At 63.7% G+C, this 23,751-nt stretch overlaps 6 non-coding genes across 6 annotated transcripts; all 6 read right to left on the reverse strand.

The window, feature by feature from the left end:
* Positions 1-2,390: 2,390 nt before the first annotated feature.
* On the reverse strand, positions 2,391-2,509 carry LOC142867695 (5S ribosomal RNA). The gene has a single exon (XR_012917052.1). It is a non-coding gene; the product is annotated as a 5S ribosomal RNA (ribosomal RNA).
* A 3,527-nt stretch (positions 2,510-6,036) lies between these two features.
* On the reverse strand, positions 6,037-6,155 carry LOC142867696 (5S ribosomal RNA). Its single transcript, XR_012917054.1, has one exon. It is a non-coding gene; the product is annotated as a 5S ribosomal RNA (ribosomal RNA).
* Positions 6,156-9,669: 3,514 nt separating this feature from the next.
* Positions 9,670-9,788, reverse strand: LOC142867675 (5S ribosomal RNA). The gene has a single exon (XR_012917031.1). It is a non-coding gene; the product is annotated as a 5S ribosomal RNA (ribosomal RNA).
* Positions 9,789-13,329: 3,541 nt separating this feature from the next.
* Positions 13,330-13,448, reverse strand: LOC142867676 (5S ribosomal RNA). Its single transcript, XR_012917032.1, has one exon. It is a non-coding gene; the product is annotated as a 5S ribosomal RNA (ribosomal RNA).
* A 3,510-nt stretch (positions 13,449-16,958) lies between these two features.
* LOC142867740 (5S ribosomal RNA) lies at positions 16,959-17,077 on the reverse strand. Its single transcript, XR_012917097.1, has one exon. It is a non-coding gene; the product is annotated as a 5S ribosomal RNA (ribosomal RNA).
* A 3,532-nt stretch (positions 17,078-20,609) lies between these two features.
* On the reverse strand, positions 20,610-20,728 carry LOC142867741 (5S ribosomal RNA). Its single transcript, XR_012917098.1, has one exon. It is a non-coding gene; the product is annotated as a 5S ribosomal RNA (ribosomal RNA).
* Positions 20,729-23,751: the final 3,023 nt, after the last annotated feature.

The following is a 23,751-nucleotide window of genomic DNA, read 5'->3' on the forward strand; positions in this document are numbered from 1 at the left end:
GGGTGTGTGTGGCGGCACGATTCACAAGCAGCTCCAGATGTTAAGCCAAGGAGAAGCCAGGGAGTTCCCAACGCCCCAGGTGTCCTCAGCCCACGACTGGCTGCTGGGGGAATGCGAAGCCCGGCTCCTTGTCTCAGAGCCCTTGTCTCAGAGCGGGACAACCAGGAGGTGTGACGTACACCCCGGGGTTCCCAGGAGGATCAGGCTGAAGCTGGGACTTGGCCTGAAAGTGTCCCCTCGCATGGCCACCCCCTTCCCCTTCCTGCTCCTCTACTCCTGGTGCCCCTCCATCCAGGGGCCAGACCTTAAAGAGTCACCCGCAAGAGAATCCTGGTCCCAAAGGAGCCTTCTGGGGGACCCGTGCTGAGAGAGGTTGTGGGCATGGCCCGCTGGGGCTCTGCCCGACCCAGGGCTGAGAGATGCAACCTCCCAGCTCTGGGTCCCTGCAGGGGAAGCGTTGGCAAGCACAGGGCCAGTCCTCCAAAGGCCCAGGTGCAGGGAGCCCAGGCCAAGCAGCCTGTGGAAGAAGCCACCCCGGGAACACGACTGCAGGCCACGGCCCTTCCCACCTCCTCCTCCTCCTCCTCCTGCTCCTCCACACCCCCCCCGACCTCCCACCCCCCCACCCCACCCCCCGACATGGCGCAGGGCTCAGAGACACCTCAGACACTTGCTACCCAAAGTGCAAAGGGCATCAGTTGCTCCTCCAAACCCCCCCCCGTGCCCAGCAGACCGCGTTGTCCAGCCAGCCCCCGGGCCTCCCTGGGGTGCCCAGCACAAAAGTGCAGACAACCACCGGACCCTCAATCTCAGTTTTCGGATGTTTTTGCCACTCTAAGGACCCGCAGGCCAGCTGGGCCTTCTGGCAGGACAGAGAGCCCCGGAATCCGACGTGGAGAGCTGGGTGTACGTCCCCACGAGGAGGCGGTCCCCACCTCCGCGGCTCTCCCCTTGCGGGGGGGAAAAGCAGCCACGGGGCCTCAGAGAAGACACCAGGCTGGGCGCCCGCCCCACAGTGGGGGCACGTCCCCCGCAGGCCACTTAGCGCCGGCCGCCGGCCGGCGGACGGTTGGGTGGCGCGAGACGCTGCGGCCGCCCTGCTACCGGGTCCCTGGGAGGGCGTCCTGGAACCAGCGTCCACACCAAGCCCTTGGAAGGCCCAGGCGACGGAGGAGCCCCGTCAGGCAGGGGCCGAGGACGGTGACGGCCCGGGCGGGGAGGAGCGTGTCAGGCAGGGGCAGAGGACGGTGACAGGTGACAGGCCGGGCGGGAAGGAGTCAGTCAGGCAGGGGCCGAGGAGGAGACGGGCTGGGTAAGGGTTAGGGTTAGAGTCAGGGCACAAGTCACAATCGCAAAGACCTGGAAGCGACCCGAGTGCCCATCGACCCACGAGTGCGTAAATGAAATGTGGCGCGTGGACACCACGGAGTGCTATTCAGCTAGGAGGAGCAGCGGTGAGAGGGCACCTCTCGTGGTTCTCCTGGCCAGAGCTGGAACCCGTTCCAGTAAGCCAGGTAGCCCAAGAATGGACACACGAGCACCACGTGCTCGCGCTCACCAGCAAATGGGTACGAACCGATGGACACCTAAGTGGACACAGAGGAATCACCTTCATCGGGTGGGTGTCGGGCGGGTGGGGGGAGGGGATGGGCATACACCTCCATTAGGAACGGGGTGGGTGCGCACCGACTGGGGGATGGGCGCACTTGAGGCTCTGACCCGAGGGGGGAGGCTGGGAGAGGGCAACGTACCCGACCTTAACATTGGTACCCCCACAATACGCTGGAACAACATCAGAGGTAAATGAATAAGAACACAGGGGGGAGGGGGGCACGGGCAACACATGTCACCTTAATACTTGGACTCCCATCATCTGCTTGAAAAGAGAGAGAAAAGAAAATGCAATCATAGAGATAAGAGACACTTTTTAAACATAATGAATCCGAAGAGAAAAGTAAAAGGAGGCCTGTGGAGCAGGTCTGGGTGTGACTCCGGATCCCCCAACATCAGGTGCCACCACCAAAGATTCCTACGTGTAGCCCATAGAACCCCAAAAGCAACGGGACGAGTTCTGGTCACATACTCCCTCAAAATGACATCCTGGCCTTCTTCTGGAACTCCCTCCCCTCTCAGACTCTCAAGGTTTCCTCCAGCGTGTCGGTTCCCACAGAGCAGACCTTTGGTCTGAGACCTGACAGTCCAGAAGCCACGCATGCTGCCGCGTGACGGCGGTGTCGCGGCTTGGGACAAGAGGAGGCCCCACGGTGCGGGCTGGGGCGCCAGGCACCGCGGCGGGCGCTGAGGGTGGGGGTGACCCCCACCCCGGGCCGCCGACTCGCTCCCAGAAAGGGGACAGAACAAGAGGCAAAACAAAAAAAAAAAAAAGAAGAAGCCTACGGCACCCGGTATTCCCAGGCGGTCTCCCATCCAAGTACTAACCAGGCCCGACCCTGCTTAGCTTCCGAGACCAGACGAGATCGGGCGCGTTCAGGGTGGTGTGGCCCCTGCCCCGCTCAAGAAGCCGAGCCTCTCTGCGCTTCCCCGCCGCCTCCTCCCCCCGCCCCAGGCCCCGCGCCGGCGCTGACCCGCACCGGGCCGGGCCTGTTGAGTTCACCGGCCGGGTCCGGCGGGCTCCGAGGGACGGGGGTGACAGGCGGGGCGGGGCGGGGCGGGGCGGGGCGGGCAGGGAGCGGCGGGCCGGGGTGGGGGGCTGTCTCTCTATACACACACACACACACACACACACACACACACACTCACACTCACACTCACTCACTCACACTCACACAAGATGCGCCTCCACGGCTGGACTCGCCAAGGTGGAGACCTTCCAGCCCCCTTCCTCTCCTCGCCTGGCCCACCCCCAGCTCGTGGCCGCCGCCGCCGCCGCCGCCGCCGCCGATTGCGCACGCGCGGGTCGCCCGCCCTTTGACCCCAGGCAGGGGCCGCCATCCCCGACAACCCCTTTCAGCTGCGCCCCCCACCCTGTGGGTGGGCTGCCGCCTATTCCCCCGGGCCCGGGCTGGGGCACAGCGCATGGGGGAGGGGAGCGAGTGTATGGGGCGTCTCTCTCTCTCTCTAGGGATGTGTCCCATGGGTGGGGTGGCGTGGTTTGTGGGGCGCTGAAGAAATCAGTCCCCTCCATCTCCTACCTCTGGAAAACGCCCAAGCCCTTGGAGAACTGCCGGCAACGCGACCGTGGGGGCCGGGACCCTCCTCTGTGTCCTCCTGTGGCCCAGTCCAAGGGGCCTGGGCCTGGCCGGGGCTGCATTGGACCCCGACCACCCTGGCGTGTGGACTCGCTAAAAATCGGCGATTAGATATTGGATTCCAGCTTCATTGAGGTCATTTCACTAATGAGTGCACCGGAAAGAGTTTCCTAATCCATCTGTGAGGGTGGCAACTGAAAGAGAATTTTAAAGCTGACAGAATAGGCGAGGAAAGGCATAGGAGATTTCCACACCCAGTAAGGAAGCCTTTCCCGAAATGGAAGAAAGAAACGAGCAAACAGAAACACCGGTAGCCCGCCAGGATCAGAGTCTGCCCCCGAGAGAAAGTACCCTGACCAGGTTCACCCGTGGGTGGGTGGCGAGCTAGCGGCATTCAGAAGAGCGAGGCCCGCAGTCTGTGCAGAAGACACCTGCACTCGGGTGTGTGTGGCGGCACGATTCACAAGCAGCTCCAGATGTTAAGCCAAGGAGAAGCCAGGGAGTTCCCAACGCCCCAGGTGTCCTCAGCCCACGACTGGCTGCTGGGGGAATGCGAAGCCCGGCTCCTTGTCTCAGAGCCCTTGTCTCAGAGCGGGACAACCAGGAGGTGTGACGTACACCCCGGGGTTCCCAGGAGGATCAGGCTGAAGCTGGGACTTGGCCTGAAAGTGTCCCCTCGCATGGCCACCCCCTTCCCCTTCCTGCTCCTCTACTCCTGGTGCCCCTCCATCCAGGGGCCAGACCTTAAAGAGTCACCCGCAAGAGAATCCTGGTCCCAAAGGAGCCTTCTGGGGGACCCGTGCTGAGAGAGGTTGTGGGCATGGCCCGCTGGGGCTCTGCCCGACCCAGGGCTGAGAGATGCAACCTCCCAGCTCTGGGTCCCTGCAGGGGAAGCGTTGGCAAGCACAGGGCCAGTCCTCCAAAGGCCCAGGTGCAGGGAGCCCAGGCCAAGCAGCCTGTGGAAGAAGCCACCCCGGGAACACGACTGCAGGCCACGGCCCTTCCCACCTCCTCCTCCTCCTCCTCCTGCTCCTCCACCCCCCCCCGACCTCCCACCCCCCCACCCCACCCCCCGACATGGCGCAGGGCTCAGAGACACCTCAGACACTTGCTACCCAAAGTGCAAAGGGCATCAGTTGCTCCTCCAAACTCCCCCCCTGCCCAGCAGACCGCGTTGTCCAGCCAGCCCCCGGGCCTCCCTGGGGTGCCCAGCACAAAAGTGCAGACAACCACCGGACCCTCAATCTCAGTTTTCGGATGTTTTTGCCACTCTAAGGACCCGCAGGCCAGCTGGGCCTTCTGGCAGGACAGAGAGCCCCGGAATCCGACGTGGAGAGCTGGGTGTACGTCCCCACGAGGAGGCGGTCCCCACCTCCGCGGCTCTCCCCTTGCGGGGGGGAAAAGCAGCCACGGGGCCTCAGAGAAGACACCAGGCTGGGCGCCCGCCCCACAGTGGGGGCACGTCCCCCGCAGGCCACTTAGCGCCGGCCGCCGGCCGGCGGACGGTTGGGTGGCGCGAGACGCTGCGGCCGCCCTGCTACCGGGTTCCTGGGAGGGCGTCCTGGAACCAGCGTCCACACCAAGCCCTTGGAAGGCCCAGGCGACGGAGGAGCCCCGTCAGGCAGGGGCCGAGGACGGTGACGGCCCGGGCGGGGAGGAGCGTGTCAGGCAGGGGCAGAGGACGGTGACAGGTGACAGGCCGGGCGGGAAGGAGTCAGTCAGGCAGGGGCCGAGGAGGAGACGGGCTGGGTAAGGGTTAGGGTTAGAGTCAGGGCACAAGTCACAATCGCAAAGACCTGGAAGCGACCCGAGTGCCCATCGACCCACGAGTGCGTAAATGAAATGTGGCGCGTGGACACCACGGAGTGCTATTCAGCTAGGAGGAGCAGCGGTGAGAGGGCACCTCTCGTGGTTCTCCTGGCCAGAGCTGGAACCCGTTCCAGTAAGCCAGGTAGCCCAAGAATGGACACACGAGCACCACGTGCTCGCGCTCACCAGCAAATGGGTACGAACCGATGGACACCTAAGTGGACACAGAGGAATCACCTTCATCGGGTGGGTGTCGGGCGGGTGGGGGGAGGGGATGGGCATACACCTCCATTAGGAACGGGGTGGGTGCGCACCGACTGGGGGATGGGCGCACTTGAGGCTCTGACCCGAGGGGAGAGGCTGGGAGAGGGCAACGTACCCGACCTTAACATTGGTACCCCCACAATACGCTGGAACAACATCAGAGGTAAATGAATAAGAACACAGGGGGGAGGGGGGCACGGGCAACACATGTCACCTTAATACTTGGACTCCCATCATCTGCTTGAAAAGAGAGAGAAAAGAAAATGCAATCATAGAGATAAGAGACACTTTTTAAACATAATGAATCCGAAGAGAAAAGTAAAAGGAGGCCTGTGGAGCAGGTCTGGGTGTGACTCCGGATCCCCCAACATCAGGTGCCACCACCAAAGATTCCTACGTGTAGCCCATAGAACCCCAAAAGCAACGGGACGAGTTCTGGTCACATACTCCCTCAAAATGACATCCTGGCCTTCTTCTGGAACTCCCTCCCCTCTCAGACTCTCAAGGTTTCCTCCAGCGTGTCGGTTCCCACAGAGCAGACCTTTGGTCTGAGACCTGACAGTCCAGAAGCCACGCATGCTGCCGCGTGACGGCGGTGTCGCGGCTTGGGACAAGAGGAGGCCCCACGGTGCGGGCTGGGGCGCCAGGCACCGCGGCGGGCGCTGAGGGTGGGGGTGACCCCCACCCCGGGCCGCCGACTCGCTCCCAGAAAGGGGACAGAACAAGAGGCAAAACAAAACAAAAAAAAAGAAGAAGCCTACGGCACCCGGTATTCCCAGGCGGTCTCCCATCCAAGTACTAACCAGGCCCGACCCTGCTTAGCTTCCGAGACCAGACGAGATCGGGCGCGTTCAGGGTGGTGTGGCCCCTGCCCCGCTCAAGAAGCCGAGCCTCTCTGCGCTTCCCCGCCGCCTCCTCCCCCCGCCCCAGGCCCCGCGCCGGCGCTGACCCGCACCGGGCCGGGCCTGTTGAGTTCACCGGCCGGGTCCGGCGGGCTCCGAGGGACGGGGGTGACAGGCGGGGCGGGGCGGGGCGGGGCGGGCAGGGAGCGGCGGGCCGGGGTGGGGGGCTGTCTCTCTATACACACACACACACACACACACACACACACACTCACACTCACACTCACTCACTCACACTCACACAAGATGCGCCTCCACGGCTGGACTCGCCAAGGTGGAGACCTTCCAGCCCCCTTCCTCTCCTCGCCTGGCCCACCCCCAGCTCGTGGCCGCCGCCGCCGCCGCCGCCGATTGCGCACGCGCGGGTCGCCCGCCCTTTGACCCCAGGCAGGGGCCGCCATCCCCGACAACCCCTTTCAGCTGCGCCCCCCACCCTGTGGGTGGGCTGCCGCCTATTCCCCCGGGCCCGGGCTGGGGCACAGCGCATGGGGGAGGGGAGCGAGTGTATGGGGCGTCTCTCTCTCTCTCTAGGGATGTGTCCCATGGGTGGGGTGGCGTGGTTTGTGGGGCGCTGAAGAAATCAGTCCCCTCCATCTCCTACCTCTGGAAAACGCCCAAGCCCTTGGAGAACTGCCGGCAACGCGACCGTGGGGGCCGGGACCCTCCTCTGTGTCCTCCTGTGGCCCAGTCCAAGGGGCCTGGGCCTGGCCGGGGCTGCATTGGACCCCGACCACCCTGGCGTGTGGACTCGCTAAAAATCGGCGATTAGATATTGGATTCCAGCTTCATTGAGGTCATTTCACTAATGAGTGCACCGGAAAGAGTTTCCTAATCCATCTGTGAGGGTGGCAACTGAAAGAGAATTTTAAAGCTGACAGAATAGGCGAGGAAAGGCATAGGAGATTTCCACACCCAGTAAGGAAGCCTTTCCCGAAATGGAAGAAAGAAACGAGCAAACAGAAACACCGGTAGCCCGCCAGGATCAGAGTCTGCCCCCGAGAGAAAGTACCCTGACCAGGTTCACCCGTGGGTGGGTGGCGAGCTAGCGGCATTCAGAAGAGCGAGGCCCGCAGTCTGTGCAGAAGACACCTGCACTCGGGTGTGTGTGGCGGCACGATTCACAAGCAGCTCCAGATGTTAAGCCAAGGAGAAGCCAGGGAGTTCCCAACGCCCCAGGTGTCCTCAGCCCACGACTGGCTGCTGGGGGAATGCGAAGCCCGGCTCCTTGTCTCAGAGCCCTTGTCTCAGAGCGGGACAACCAGGAGGTGTGACGTACACCCCGGGGTTCCCAGGAGGATCAGGCTGAAGCTGGGACTTGGCCTGAAAGTGTCCCCTCGCATGGCCACCCCCTTCCCCTTCCTGCTCCTCTACTCCTGGTGCCCCTCCATCCAGGGGCCAGACCTTAAAGAGTCACCCGCAAGAGAATCCTGGTCCCAAAGGAGCCTTCTGGGGGACCCGTGCTGAGAGAGGTTGTGGGCATGGCCCGCTGGGGCTCTGCCCGACCCAGGGCTGAGAGATGCAACCTCCCAGCTCTGGGTCCCTGCAGGGGAAGCGTTGGCAAGCACAGGGCCAGTCCTCCAAAGGCCCAGGTGCAGGGAGCCCAGGCCAAGCAGCCTGTGGAAGAAGCCACCCCGGGAACACGACTGCAGGCCACGGCCCTTCCCACCTCCTCCTCCTCCTCCTCCTGCTCCTCCACCCCCCCCGACCTCCCACCCCCCCACCCCACCCCCCGACATGGCGCAGGGCTCAGAGACACCTCAGACACTTGCTACCCAAAGTGCAAAGGGCATCAGTTGCTCCTCCAAACCCCCCCCCGTGCCCAGCAGACCGCGTTGTCCAGCCAGCCCCCGGGCCTCCCTGGGGTGCCCAGCACAAAAGTGCAGACAACCACCGGACCCTCAATCTCAGTTTTCGGATGTTTTTGCCACTCTAAGGACCCGCAGGCCAGCTGGGCCTTCTGGCAGGACAGAGAGCCCCGGAATCCGACGTGGAGAGCTGGGTGTACGTCCCCACGAGGAGGCGGTCCCCACCTCCGCGGCTCTCCCCTTGCGGGGGGGAAAAGCAGCCACGGGGCCTCAGAGAAGACACCAGGCTGGGCGCCCGCCCCACAGTGGGGGCACGTCCCCCGCAGGCCACTTAGCGCCGGCCGCCGGCCGGCGGACGGTTGGGTGGCGCGAGACGCTGCGGCCGCCCTGCTACCGGGTCCCTGGGAGGGCGTCCTGGAACCAGCGTCCACACCAAGCCCTTGGAAGGCCCAGGCGACGGAGGAGCCCCGTCAGGCAGGGGCCGAGGACGGTGACGGCCCGGGCGGGGAGGAGCGTGTCAGGCAGGGGCAGAGGACGGTGACAGGTGACAGGCCGGGCGGGAAGGAGTCAGTCAGGCAGGGGCCGAGGAGGAGACGGGCTGGGTAAGGGTTAGGGTTAGAGTCAGGGCACAAGTCACAATCGCAAAGACCTGGAAGCGACCCGAGTGCCCATCGACCCACGAGTGCGTAAATGAAATGTGGCGCGTGGACACCACGGAGTGCTATTCAGCTAGGAGGAGCAGCGGTGAGAGGGCACCTCTCGTGGTTCTCCTGGCCAGAGCTGGAACCCGTTCCAGTAAGCCAGGTAGCCCAAGAATGGACACACGAGCACCACGTGCTCGCGCTCACCAGCAAATGGGTACGAACCGATGGACACCTAAGTGGACACAGAGGAATCACCTTCATCGGGTGGGTGTCGGGCGGGTGGGGGGAGGGGATGGGCATACACCTCCATTAGGAATGGGGTGGGTGCGCACCGACTGGGGGATGGGCGCACTTGAGGCTCTGACCCGAGGGGGGAGGCTGGGAGAGGGCAACGTACCCGACCTTAACATTGGTACCCCCACAATACGCTGGAACAACATCAGAGGTAAATGAATAAGAACACAGGGGGGAGGGGGGCACGGGCAACACATGTCACCTTAATACTTGGACTCCCATCATCTGCTTGAAAAGAGAGAGAAAAGAAAATGCAATCATAGAGATAAGAGACACTTTTTAAACATAATGAATCCGAAGAGAAAAGTAAAAGGAGGCCTGTGGAGCAGGTCTGGGTGTGACTCCGGATCCCCCAACATCAGGTGCCACCACCAAAGATTCCTACGTGTAGCCCATAGAACCCCAAAAGCAACGGGACGAGTTCTGGTCACATACTCCCTCAAAATGACATCCTGGCCTTCTTCTGGAACTCCCTCCCCTCTCAGACTCTCAAGGTTTCCTCCAGCGTGTCGGTTCCCACAGAGCAGACCTTTGGTCTGAGACCTGACAGTCCAGAAGCCACGCATGCTGCCGCGTGACGGCGGTGTCGCGGCTTGGGACAAGAGGAGGCCCCACGGTGCGGGCTGGGGCGCCAGGCACCGCGGCGGGCGCTGAGGGTGGGGGTGACCCCCACCCCGGGCCGCCGACTCGCTCCCAGAAAGGGGACAGAACAAGAGGCAAAACAAAACAAAAAAAAAGAAGCCGCCTACGGCACCCGGTATTCCCAGGCGGTCTCCCATCCAAGTACTAACCAGGCCCGACCCTGCTTAGCTTCCGAGACCAGACGAGATCGGGCGCGTTCAGGGTGGTGTGGCCCTAGACGGCGGAGGGCGCCCCTGCCCCGCTCAAGAAGCCGAGCCTCTCTGCGCTTCCCCGCCGCCTCCTCCCCCCGCCCCAGGCCCCGCGCCGGCGCTGACCCGCACCGGGCCGGGCCTGTTGAGTTCACCGGCCGGGTCCGGCGGGCTCCGAGGGACGGGGGTGACAGGCGGGGCGGGGCGGGGCGGGGCGGGGCGGGCAGGGAGCGGCGGGCCGGGGTGGGGGGCTGTCTCTCTATACACACACACACACACACACACACACACACACTCACACTCACACTCACTCACTCACACTCACACAAGATGCGCCTCCACGGCTGGACTCGCCAAGGTGGAGACCTTCCAGCCCCCTTCCTCTCCTCGCCTGGCCCACCCCCAGCTCGTGGCCGCCGCCGCCGCCGCCGCCGATTGCGCACGCGCGGGTCGCCCGCCCTTTGACCCCAGGCAGGGTCCGCCATCCCCGACAACCCCTTTCAGCTGCGCCCCCCACCCTGTGGGTGGGCTGCCGCCTATTCCCCCGGGCCCGGGCTGGGGCACAGCGCATGGGGGAGGGGAGCGAGTGTATGGGGCGTCTCTCTCTCTCTCTAGGGATGTGTCCCATGGGTGGGGTGGCGTGGTTTGTGGGGCGCTGAAGAAATCAGTCCCCTCCATCTCCTACCTCTGGAAAACGCCCAAGCCCTTGGAGAACTGCCGGCAACGCGACCGTGGGGGCCGGGACCCTCCTCTGTGTCCTCCTGTGGCCCAGTCCAAGGGGCCTGGGCCTGGCCGGGGCTGCATTGGACCCCGACCACCCTGGCGTGTGGACTCGCTAAAAATCGGCGATTAGATATTGGATTCCAGCTTCATTGAGGTCATTTCACTAATGAGTGCACCGGAAAGAGTTTCCTAATCCATCTGTGAGGGTGGCAACTGAAAGAGAATTTTAAAGCTGACAGAATAGGCGAGGAAAGGCATAGGAGATTTCCACACCCAGTAAGGAAGCCTTTCCCGAAATGGAAGAAAGAAACGAGCAAACAGAAACACCGGTAGCCCGCCAGGATCAGAGTCTGCCCCCGAGAGAAAGTACCCTGACCAGGTTCACCCGTGGGTGGGTGGCGAGCTAGCGGCATTCAGAAGAGCGAGGCCCGCAGTCTGTGCAGAAGACACCTGCACTCGGGTGTGTGTGGCGGCACGATTCACAAGCAGCTCCAGATGTTAAGCCAAGGAGAAGCCAGGGAGTTCCCAACGCCCCAGGTGTCCTCAGCCCACGACTGGCTGCTGGGGGAATGCGAAGCCCGGCTCCTTGTCTCAGAGCCCTTGTCTCAGAGCGGGACAACCAGGAGGTGTGACGTACACCCCGGGGTTCCCAGGAGGATCAGGCTGAAGCTGGGACTTGGCCTGAAAGTGTCCCCTCGCATGGCCACCCCCTTCCCCTTCCTGCTCCTCTACTCCTGGTGCCCCTCCATCCAGGGGCCAGACCTTAAAGAGTCACCCGCAAGAGAATCCTGGTCCCAAAGGAGCCTTCTGGGGGACCCGTGCTGAGAGAGGTTGTGGGCATGGCCCGCTGGGGCTCTGCCCGACCCAGGGCTGAGAGATGCAACCTCCCAGCTCTGGGTCCCTGCAGGGGAAGCGTTGGCAAGCACAGGGCCAGTCCTCCAAAGGCCCAGGTGCAGGGAGCCCAGGCCAAGCAGCCTGTGGAAGAAGCCACCCCGGGAACACGACTGCAGGCCACGGCCCTTCCCACCTCCTCCTCCTCCTCCTCCTGCTCCTCCACACCCCCCCCCGACCTCCCACCCCCCCACCCCACCCCCCGACATGGCGCAGGGCTCAGAGACACCTCAGACACTTGCTACCCAAAGTGCAAAGGGCATCAGTTGCTCCTCCAAACCCCCCCCCGTGCCCAGCAGACCGCGTTGTCCAGCCAGCCCCCGGGCCTCCCTGGGGTGCCCAGCACAAAAGTGCAGACAACCACCGGACCCTCAATCTCAGTTTTCGGATGTTTTTGCCACTCTAAGGACCCGCAGGCCAGCTGGGCCTTCTGGCAGGACAGAGAGCCCCGGAATCCGACGTGGAGAGCTGGGTGTACGTCCCCACGAGGAGGCGGTCCCCACCTCCGCGGCTCTCCCCTTGCGGGGGGGAAAAGCAGCCACGGGGCCTCAGAGAAGACACCAGGCTGGGCGCCCGCCCCACAGTGGGGGCACGTCCCCCGCAGGCCACTTAGCGCCGGCCGCCGGCCGGCGGACGGTTGGGTGGCGCGAGACGCTGCGGCCGCCCTGCTACCGGGTCCCTGGGAGGGCGTCCTGGAACCAGCGTCCACACCAAGCCCTTGGAAGGCCCAGGCGACGGAGGAGCCCCGTCAGGCAGGGGCCGAGGACGGTGACGGCCCGGGCGGGGAGGAGCGTGTCAGGCAGGGGCAGAGGACGGTGACAGGTGACAGGCCGGGCGGGAAGGAGTCAGTCAGGCAGGGGCCGAGGAGGAGACGGGCTGGGTAAGGGTTAGGGTTAGAGTCAGGGCACAAGTCACAATCGCAAAGACCTGGAAGCGACCCGAGTGCCCATCGACCCACGAGTGCGTAAATGAAATGTGGCGCGTGGACACCACGGAGTGCTATTCAGCTAGGAGGAGCAGCGGTGAGAGGGCACCTCTCGTGGTTCTCCTGGCCAGAGCTGGAACCCGTTCCAGTAAGCCAGGTAGCCCAAGAATGGACACACGAGCACCACGTGCTCGCGCTCACCAGCAAATGGGTACGAACCGATGGACACCTAAGTGGACACAGAGGAATCACCTTCATCGGGTGGGTGTCGGGCGGGTGGGGGGAGGGGATGGGCATACACCTCCATTAGGAACGGGGTGGGTGCGCACCGACTGGGGGATGGGCGCACTTGAGGCTCTGACCCGAGGGGGGAGGCTGGGAGAGGGCAACGTACCCGACCTTAACATTGGTACCCCCACAATACGCTGGAACAACATCAGAGGTAAATGAATAAGAACACAGGGGGGAGGGGGGCACGGGCAACACATGTCACCTTAATACTTGGACTCCCATCATCTGCTTGAAAAGAGAGAGAAAAGAAAATGCAATCATAGAGATAAGAGACACTTTTTAAACATAATGAATCCGAAGAGAAAAGTAAAAGGAGGCCTGTGGAGCAGGTCTGGGTGTGACTCCGGATCCCCCAACATCAGGTGCCACCACCAAAGATTCCTACGTGTAGCCCATAGAACCCCAAAAGCAACGGGACGAGTTCTGGTCACATACTCCCTCAAAATGACATCCTGGCCTTCTTCTGGAACTCCCTCCCCTCTCAGACTCTCAAGGTTTCCTCCAGCGTGTCGGTTCCCACAGAGCAGACCTTTGGTCTGAGACCTGACAGTCCAGAAGCCACGCATGCTGCCGCGTGACGGCGGTGTCGCGGCTTGGGACAAGAGGAGGCCCCACGGTGCGGGCTGGGGCGCCAGGCACCGCGGCGGGCGCTGAGGGTGGGGGTGACCCCCACCCCGGGCCGCCGACTCGCTCCCAGAAAGGGGACAGAACAAGAGGCAAAACAAAACAAAAAAAAAGAAGCCGCCTACGGCACCCGGTATTCCCAGGCGGTCTCCCATCCAAGTACTAACCAGGCCCGACCCTGCTTAGCTTCCGAGACCAGACGAGATCGGGCGCGTTCAGGGTGGTGTGGCCCTAGACGGCGGAGGGCGCCCCTGCCCCGCTCAAGAAGCCGAGCCTCTCTGCGCTTCCCCGCCGCCTCCTCCCCCCGCCCCAGGCCCCGCGCCGGCGCTGACCCGCACCGGGCCGGGCCTGTTGAGTTCACCGGCCGGGTCCGGCGGGCTCCGAGGGACGGGGGTGACAGGCGGGGCGGGGCGGGGCGGGGCGGGGCGGGCAGGGAGCGGCGGGCCGGGGTGGGGGGCTGTCTCTCTATACACACACACACACACACACACACACACACACTCACACTCACACTCACTCACTCACACTCACACAAGATGCGCCTCCACGGCTGGACTCGCCAAGGTGGAGACCTTCCAGCCCCCTTCCTCTCCTCGCCTGGCCCACCCCCAGCTCGTGGCCGCCGCCGCCGCCGCCGCCGATTGCGCACGCGCGGGTCGCCCGCCCTTTGACCCCAGGCAGGGTCCGCCATCCCCGACAACCCCTTTCAGCTGCGCCCCCCACCCTGTGGGTGGGCTGCCGCCTATTCCCCCGGGCCCGGGCTGGGGCACAGCGCATGGGGGAGGGGAGCGAGTGTATGGGGCGTCTCTCTCTCTCTCTAGGGATGTGTCCCATGGGTGGGGTGGCGTGGTTTGTGGGGCGCTGAAGAAATCAGTCCCCTCCATCTCCTACCTCTGGAAAACGCCCAAGCCCTTGGAGAACTGCCGGCAACGCGACCGTGGGGGCCGGGACCCTCCTCTGTGTCCTCCTGTGGCCCAGTCCAAGGGGCCTGGGCCTGGCCGGGGCTGCATTGGACCCCGACCACCCTGGCGTGTGGACTCGCTAAAAATCGGCGATTAGATATTGGATTCCAGCTTCATTGAGGTCATTTCACTAATGAGTGCACCGGAAAGAGTTTCCTAATCCATCTGTGAGGGTGGCAACTGAAAGAGAATTTTAAAGCTGACAGAATAGGCGAGGAAAGGCATAGGAGATTTCCACACCCAGTAAGGAAGCCTTTCCCGAAATGGAAGAAAGAAACGAGCAAACAGAAACACCGGTAGCCCGCCAGGATCAGAGTCTGCCCCCGAGAGAAAGTACCCTGACCAGGTTCACCCGTGGGTGGGTGGCGAGCTAGCGGCATTCAGAAGAGCGAGGCCCGCAGTCTGTGCAGAAGACACCTGCACTCGGGTGTGTGTGGCGGCACGATTCACAAGCAGCTCCAGATGTTAAGCCAAGGAGAAGCCAGGGAGTTCCCAACGCCCCAGGTGTCCTCAGCCCACGACTGGCTGCTGGGGGAATGCGAAGCCCGGCTCCTTGTCTCAGAGCCCTTGTCTCAGAGCGGGACAACCAGGAGGTGTGACGTACACCCCGGGGTTCCCAGGAGGATCAGGCTGAAGCTGGGACTTGGCCTGAAAGTGTCCCCTCGCATGGCCACCCCCTTCCCCTTCCTGCTCCTCTACTCCTGGTGCCCCTCCATCCAGGGGCCAGACCTTAAAGAGTCACCCGCAAGAGAATCCTGGTCCCAAAGGAGCCTTCTGGGGGACCCGTGCTGAGAGAGGTTGTGGGCATGGCCCGCTGGGGCTCTGCCCGACCCAGGGCTGAGAGATGCAACCTCCCAGCTCTGGGTCCCTGCAGGGGAAGCGTTGGCAAGCACAGGGCCAGTCCTCCAAAGGCCCAGGTGCAGGGAGCCCAGGCCAAGCAGCCTGTGGAAGAAGCCACCCCGGGAACACGACTGCAGGCCACGGCCCTTCCCACCTCCTCCTCCTCCTCCTCCTGCTCCTCCACCCCCCCCCGACATGGCGCAGGGCTCAGAGACACCTCAGACACTTGCTACCCAAAGTGCAAAGGGCATCAGTTGCTCCTCCAAACCCCCCCCCTGCCCAGCAGACCGCGTTGTCCAGCCAGCCCCCGGGCCTCCCTGGGGTGCCCAGCACAAAAGTGCAGACAACCACCGGACCCTCAATCTCAGTTTTCGGATGTTTTTGCCACTCTAAGGACCCGCAGGCCAGCTGGGCCTTCTGGCAGGACAGAGAGCCCCGGAATCCGACGTGGAGAGCTGGGTGTACGTCCCCACGAGGAGGCGGTCCCCACCTCCGCGGCTCTCCCCTTGCGGGGGGGAAAAGCAGCCACGGGGCCTCAGAGAAGACACCAGGCTGGGCGCCCGCCCCACAGTGGGGGCACGTCCCCCGCAGGCCACTTAGCGCCGGCCGCCGGCCGGCGGACGGTTGGGTGGCGCGAGACGCTGCGGCCGCCCTGCTACCGGGTCCCTGGGAGGGCGTCCTGGAACCAGCGTCCACACCAAGCCCTTGGAAGGCCCAGGCGACGGAGGAGCCCCGTCAGGCAGGGGCCGAGGACGGTGACGGCCCGGGCGGGGAGGAGCGTGTCAGGCAGGGGCAGAGGACGGTGACAGGTGACAGGCCGGGCGGGAAGGAGTCAGTCAGGCAGGGGCCGAGGAGGAGACGGGCTGGGTAAGGGTTAGGGTTAGAGTCAGGGCACAAGTCACAATCGCAAAGACCTGGAAGCGACCCGAGTGCCCATCGACCCACGAGTGCGTAAATGAAATGTGGCGCGTGGACACCACGGAGTGCTATTCAGCTAGGAGGAGCAGCGGTGAGAGGGCACCTCTCGTGGTTCTCCTGGCCAGAGCTGGAACCCGTTCCAGTAAGCCAGGTAGCCCAAGAATGGACACACGAGCACCACGTGCTCGCGCTCACCAGCAAATGGGTACGAACCGATGGACACCTAAGTGGACACAGAGGAATCACCTTCATCGGGTGGGTGTCGGGCGGGTGGGGGGAGGGGATGGGCATACACCTCCATTAGGAACGGGGTGGGTGCGCACCGACTGGGGGATGGGCGCACTTGAGGCTCTGACCCGAGGGGGGAGGCTGGGAGAGGGCAACGTACCCGACCTTAACATTGGTACCCCCACAATACGCTGGAACAACATCAGAGGTAAATGAATAAGAACACAGGGGGGAGGGGGGCACGGGCAACACATGTCACCTTAATACTTGGACTCCCATCATCTGCTTGAAAAGAGAGAGAAAAGAAAATGCAATCATAGAGATAAGAGACACTTTTTAAACATAATGAATCCGAAGAGAAAAGTAAAAGGAGGCCTGTGGAGCAGGTCTGGGTGTGACTCCGGATCCCCCAACATCAGGTGCCACCACCAAAGATTCCTACGTGTAGCCCATAGAACCCCAAAAGCAACGGGACGAGTTCTGGTCACATACTCCCTCAAAATGACATCCTGGCCTTCTTCTGGAACTCCCTCCCCTCTCAGACTCTCAAGGTTTCCTCCAGCGTGTCGGTTCCCACAGAGCAGACCTTTGGTCTGAGACCTGACAGTCCAGAAGCCACGCATGCTGCCGCGTGACGGCGGTGTCGCGGCTTGGGACAAGAGGAGGCCCCACGGTGCGGGCTGGGGCGCCAGGCACCGCGGCGGGCGCTGAGGGTGGGGGTGACCCCCACCCCGGGCCGCCGACTCGCTCCCAGAAAGGGGACAGAACAAGAGGCAAAACAAAAAAAAAAAAAAGAAGAAGCCTACGGCACCCGGTATTCCCAGGCGGTCTCCCATCCAAGTACTAACCAGGCCCGACCCTGCTTAGCTTCCGAGACCAGACGAGATCGGGCGCGTTCAGGGTGGTGTGGCCCTAGACGGCGGAGGGCGCCCCTGCCCCGCTCAAGAAGCCGAGCCTCTCTGCGCTTCCCCGCCGCCTCCTCCCCCCGCCCCAGGCCCCGCGCCGGCGCTGACCCGCACCGGGCCGGGCCTGTTGAGTTCACCGGCCGGGTCCGGCGGGCTCCGAGGGACGGGGGTGACAGGCGGCGCGGGGCGGGGCGGGGCGGGGCGGGCAGGGAGCGGCGGGCCGGGGTGGGGGGCTGTCTCTCTATACACACACACACACACACACACACACACACACTCACACTCACTCACTCACACTCACACAAGATGCGCCTCCACGGCTGGACTCGCCAAGGTGGAGACCTTCCAGCCCCCTTCCTCTCCTCGCCTGGCCCACCCCCAGCTCGTGGCCGCCGCCGCCGCCGCCGCCGCCGATTGCGCACGCGCGGGTCGCCCGCCCTTTGACCCCAGGCAGGGGCCGCCATCCCCACAACCCCTTTCAGCTGCGCCCCCCACCCTGTGGGTGGGCTGCCGCCTATTCCCCCGGGCCCGGGCTGGGGCACAGCGCATGGGGGAGGGGAGCGAGTGTATGGGGCGTCTCTCTCTCTCTCTAGGGATGTGTCCCATGGGTGGGGTGGCGTGGTTTGTGGGGCGCTGAAGAAATCAGTCCCCTCCATCTCCTACCTCTGGAAAACGCCCAAGCCCTTGGAGAACTGCCGGCAACGCGACCGTGGGGGCCGGGACCCTCCTCTGGGTCCTCCTGTGGCCCAGTCCAAGGGGCCTGGGCCTGGCCGGGGCTGCATTGGACCCCGACCACCCTGGCGTGTGGACTCGCTAAAAATCGGCGATTAGATATTGGATTCCAGCTTCATTGAGGTCATTTCACTAATGAGTGCACCGGAAAGAGTTTCCTAATCCATCTGTGAGGGTGGCAACTGAAAGAGAATTTTAAAGCTGACAGAATAGGCGAGGAAAGGCATAGGAGATTTCCACACCCAGTAAAGAAGCCTTTCCCGAAATGGAAGAAAGAAACGAGCAAACAGAAACACCGGTAGCCCGCCAGGATCAGAGTCTGCCCCCGAGAGAAAGTACCCTGACCAGGTTCACCCGTGGGTGGGTGGCGAGCTAGCGGCATTCAGAAGAGCGAGGCCCGCAGTCTGTGCAGAAGACACCTGCACTCGGGTGTGTGTGGCGGCACGATTCACAAGCAGCTCCAGATGTTAAGCCAAGGAGAAGCCAGGGAGTTCCCAACGCCCCAGGTGTCCTCAGCCCACGACTGGCTGCTGGGGGAATGCGAAGCCCGGCTCCTTGTCTCAGAGCCCTTGTCTCAGAGCGGGACAACCAGGAGGTGTGACGTACACCCCGGGGTTCCCAGGAGGATCAGGCTGAAGCTGGGACTTGGCCTGAAAGTGTCCCCTCGCATGGCCACCCCCTTCCCCTTCCTGCTCCTCTACTCCTGGTGCCCCTCCATCCAGGGGCCAGACCTTAAAGAGTCACCCGCAAGAGAATCCTGGTCCCAAAGGAGCCTTCTGGGGGACCCGTGCTGAGAGAGGTTGTGGGCATGGCCCGCTGGGGCTCTGCCCGACCCAGGGCTGAGAGATGCAACCTCCCAGCTCTGGGTCCCTGCAGGGGAAGCGTTGGCAAGCACAGGGCCAGTCCTCCAAAGGCCCAGGTGCAGGGAGCCCAGGCCAAGCAGCCTGTGGAAGAAGCCACCCCGGGAACACGACTGCAGGCCACGGCCCTTCCCACCTCCTCCTCCTCCTCCTCCTGCTCCTCCACCCCCCCCCGACCTCCCACCCCCCACCCCACCCCCCGACATGGCGCAGGGCTCAGAGACACCTCAGACACTTGCTACCCAAAGTGCAAAGGGCATCAGTTGCTCCTCCAAACCCCCCCCTGCCCAGCAGACCGCGTTGTCCAGCCAGCCCCCGGGCCTCCCTGGGGTGCCCAGCACAAAAGTGCAGACAACCACCGGACCCTCAATCTCAGTTTTCGGATGTTTTTGCCACTCTAAGGACCCGCAGGCCAGCTGGGCCTTCTGGCAGGACAGAGAGCCCCGGAATCCGACGTGGAGAGCTGGGTGTACGTCCCCACGAGGAGGCGGTCCCCACCTCCGCGGCTCTCCCCTTGCGGGGGGGAAAAGCAGCCACGGGGCCTCAGAGAAGACACCAGGCTGGGCGCCCGCCCCACAGTGGGGGCACGTCCCCCGCAGGCCACTTAGCGCCGGCCGCCGGCCGGCGGACGGTTGGGTGGCGCGAGACGCTGCGGCCGCCCTGCTACCGGGTTCCTGGGAGGGCGTCCTGGAACCAGCGTCCACACCAAGCCCTTGGAAGGCCCAGGCGACGGAGGAGCCCCGTCAGGCAGGGGCCGAGGACGGTGACGGCCCGGGCGGGGAGGAGCGTGTCAGGCAGGGGCAGAGGACGGTGACAGGTGACAGGCCGGGCGGGAAGGAGTCAGTCAGGCAGGGGCCGAGGAGGAGACGGGCTGGGTAAGGGTTAGGGTTAGAGTCAGGGCACAAGTCACAATCGCAAAGACCTGGAAGCGACCCGAGTGCCCATCGACCCACGAGTGCGTAAATGAAATGTGGCGCGTGGACACCACGGAGTGCTATTCAGCTAGGAGGAGCAGCGGTGAGAGGGCACCTCTCGTGGTTCTCCTGGCCAGAGCTGGAACCCGTTCCAGTAAGCCAGGTAGCCCAAGAATGGACACACGAGCACCACGTGCTCGCGCTCACCAGCAAATGGGTACGAACCGATGGACACCTAAGTGGACACAGAGGAATCACCTTCATCGGGTGGGTGTCGGGCGGGTGGGGGGAGGGGATGGGCATACACCTCCATTAGGAACGGGGTGGGTGCGCACCGACTGGGGGATGGGCGCACTTGAGGCTCTGACCCGAGGGGGGAGGCTGGGAGAGGGCAACGTACCCGACCTTAACATTGGTAACCCCACAATACGCTGGAACAACATCAGAGGTTAATGAATAAGAACACAGGGGGGAGGGGGGCACGGGCAACACATGTCACCTTAATACTTGGACTCCCATCATCTGCTTGAAAAGAGAGAGAAAAGAAAATGCAATCATAGAGATAAGAGACACTTTTTAAACATAATGAATCCGAAGAGAAAAGTAAAAGGAGGCCTGTGGAGCAGGTCTGGGTGTGACTCCGGATCCCCCAACATCAGGTGCCACCACCAAAGATTCCTACGTGTAGCCCATAGAACCCCAAAAGCAATGGGACGAGTTCTGGTCACATACTCCCTCAAAATGACATCCTGGCCTTCTTCTGGAACTCCCTCCCCTCTCAGACTCTCAAGGTTTCCTCCAGCGTGTCGGTTCCCACAGAGCAGACCTTTGGTCTGAGACCTGACAGTCCAGAAGCCACGCATGCTGCCGCGTGACGGCGGTGTCGCGGCTTGGGACAAGAGGAGGCCCCACGGTGCGGGCTGGGGCGCCAGGCACCGCGGCGGGCGCTGAGGGTGGGGGTGACCCCCACCCCGGGCCGCCGACTCGCTCCCAGAAAGGGGACAGAACAAGAGGCAAAACAAAAAAAAAAAAAAGAAGAAGCCTACGGCACCCGGTATTCCCAGGCGGTCTCCCATCCAAGTACTAACCAGGCCCGACCCTGCTTAGCTTCCGAGACCAGACGAGATCGGGCGCGTTCAGGGTGGTGTGGCCCTAGACGGCGGAGGGCGCCCCTGCCCCGCTCAAGAAGCCGAGCCTCTCTGCGCTTCCCCGCCGCCTCCTCCCCCCGCCCAAGGCCCCGCGCCGGCGCTGACCCGCACCGGGCCGGGCCTGTTGAGTTCACCGGCCGGGTCCGGCGGGCTCCGAGGGACGGGGGTGACAGCGGGGCGGGGCGGGGCGGGGCGGGCAGGGAGCGGCGGGCCGGGGTGGGGGGCTGTCTCTCTATACACACACACACACACACACACACACACACACTCACACTCACACTCACACAAGATGCGCCTCCACGGCTGGACTCGCCAAGGTGGAGACCTTCCAGCCCCCTTCCTCTCCTCGCCTGGCCCACCCCCAGCTCGTGGCCGCCGCCGCCGCCGCCGCCGCCGCCGCCGATTGCGCACGCGCGGGTCGCCCGCCCTTTGACCCCAGGCAGGGGCCGCCATCCCCGACAACCCCTTTCAGCTGCGCCCCCCACCCTGTGGGTGGGCTGCCGCCTATTCCCCCGGGCCCGGGCTGGGGCACAGCGCATGGGGGAGGGGAGCGAGTGTATGGGGCGTCTCTCTCTCTCTCTAGGGATGTGTCCCATGGGTGGGGTGGCGTGGTTTGTGGGGCGCTGAAGAAATCAGTCCCCTCCATCTCCTACCTCTGGAAAACGCCCAAGCCCTTGGAGAACTGCCGGCAACGCGACCGTGGGGGCCGGGAACCTCCTCTGGGTCCTCCTGTGGCCCAGTCCAAGGGGCCTGGGCCTGGCCGGGGCTGCATTAGACCCCGACCACCCTGGCGTGTGGACTCGCTAAAAATCGGCGATTAGATATTGGATTCCAGCTTCATTGAGGTCATTTCACTAATGAGTGCACCGGAAAGAGTTTCCTAATCCATCTGTGAGGGTGGCAACTGAAAGAGAATTTTAAAGCTGACAGAATAGGCGAGGAAAGGCATAGGAGATTTCCACACCCAGTAAGGAAGCCTTTCCCGAAATGGAAGAAAGAAACGAGCAAACAGAAACACCGGTAGCCCGCCAGGATCAGAGTCTGCCCCCGAGAGAAAGTACCCTGACCAGGTTCACCCGTGGGTGGGTGGCGAGCTAGCGGCATTCAGAAGAGCGAGGCCCGCAGTCTGTGCAGAAGACACCTGCACTCGGGTGTGTGTGGCGGCACGATTCACAAGCAGCTCCAGATGTTAAGCCAAGGAGAAGCCAGGGAGTTCCCAACGCCCCAGGTGTCCTCAGCCCACGACTGGCTGCTGGGGGAATGCGAAGCCCGGCTCCTTGTCTCAGAGCCCTTGTCTCAGAGCGGGACAACCAGGAGGTGTGACGTACACCCCGGGGTTCCCAGGAGGATCAGGCTGAAGCTGGGACTTGGCCTGAAAGTGTCCCCTCGCATGGCCACCCCCTTCCCCTTCCTGCTCCTCTACTCCTGGTGCCCCTCCATCCAGGGGCCAGACCTTAAAGAGTCACCCGCAAGAGAATCCTGGTCCCAAAGGAGCCTTCTGGGGGACCCGTGCTGAGAGAGGTTGTGGGCATGGCCCGCTGGGGCTCTGCCCGACCCAGGGCTGAGAGATGCAACCTCCCAGCTCTGGGTCCCTGCAGGGGAAGCGTTGGCAAGCACAGGGCCAGTCCTCCAAAGGCCCAGGTGCAGGGAGCCCAGGCCAAGCAGCCTGTGGAAGAAGCCACCCCGGGAACACGACTGCAGGCCACGGCCCTTCCCACCTCCTCCTCCTCCTCCTCCTGCTCCTCCACCCCCCCCCGACCTCCCACCCCCCCACCCCACCCCCCGACATGGCGCAGGGCTCAGAGACACCTCAGACACTTGCTACCCAAAGTGCAAAGGGCATCAGTTGCTCCTCCAAACCCCCCCCCTGCCCAGCAGACCGCGTTGTCCAGCCAGCCCCCGGGCCTCCCTGGGGTGCCCAGCACAAAAGTGCAGACAACCACCGGACCCTCAATCTCAGTTTTCGGATGTTTTTGCCACTCTAAGGACCCGCAGGCCAGCTGGGCCTTCTGGCAGGACAGAGAGCCCCGGAATCCGACGTGGAGAGCTGGGTGTACGTCCCCACGAGGAGGCGGTCCCCACCTCCGCGGCTCTCCCCTTGCGGGGGGGAAAAGCAGCCACGGGGCCTCAGAGAAGACACCAGGCTGGGCGCCCGCCCCACAGTGGGGGCACGTCCCCCGCAGGCCACTTAGCGCCGGCCGCCGGCCGGCGGACGGTTGGGTGGCGCGAGACGCTGCGGCCGCCCTGCTACCGGGTTCCTGGGAGGGCGTCCTGGAACCAGCGTCCACACCAAGCCCTTGGAAGGCCCAGGCGACGGAGGAGCCCCGTCAGGCAGGGGCCGAGGACGGTGACGGCCCGGGCGGGGAGGAGCGTGTCAGGCAGGGGCAGAGGACGGTGACAGGTGACAGGCCGGGCGGGAAGGAGTCAGTCAGGCAGGGGCCGAGGAGGAGACGGGCTGGGTAAGGGTTAGGGTTAGAGTCAGGGCACAAGTCACAATCGCAAAGACCTGGAAGCGACCCGAGTGCCCATCGACCCACGAGTGCGTAAATGAAATGTGGCGCGTGGACACCACGGAGTGCTATTCAGCTAGGAGGAGCAGCGGTGAGAGGGCACCTCTCGTGGTTCTCCTGGCCAGAGCTGGAACCCGTTCCAGTAAGCCAGGTAGCCCAAGAATGGACACACGAGCACCACGTGCTCGCGCTCACCAGCAAATGGGTACGAACCGATGGACACCTAAGTGGACACAGAGGAATCACCTTCATCGGGTGGGTGTCGGGCGGGTGGGGGGAGGGGATGGGCATACACCTCCATTAGGAACGGGGTGGGTGCGCACCGACTGGGGGATGGGCGCACTTGAGGCTCTGACCCGAGGGGGGAGGCTGGGAGAGGGCAACGTACCCGACCTTAACATTGGTACCCCCACAATACGCTGGAACAACATCAGAGGTAAATGAATAAGAACACAGGGGGGAGGGGGGCACGGGCAACACATGTCACCTTAATACTTGGACTCCCATCATCTGCTTGAAAAGA

This window comes from Microcebus murinus, unplaced genomic scaffold, assembly GCF_040939455.1.
Source record: "Microcebus murinus isolate Inina unplaced genomic scaffold, M.murinus_Inina_mat1.0 scaf019_hap2_Mmur4.0, whole genome shotgun sequence".
NCBI classification, from domain to species: domain Eukaryota; kingdom Metazoa; phylum Chordata; class Mammalia; order Primates; family Cheirogaleidae; genus Microcebus; species Microcebus murinus.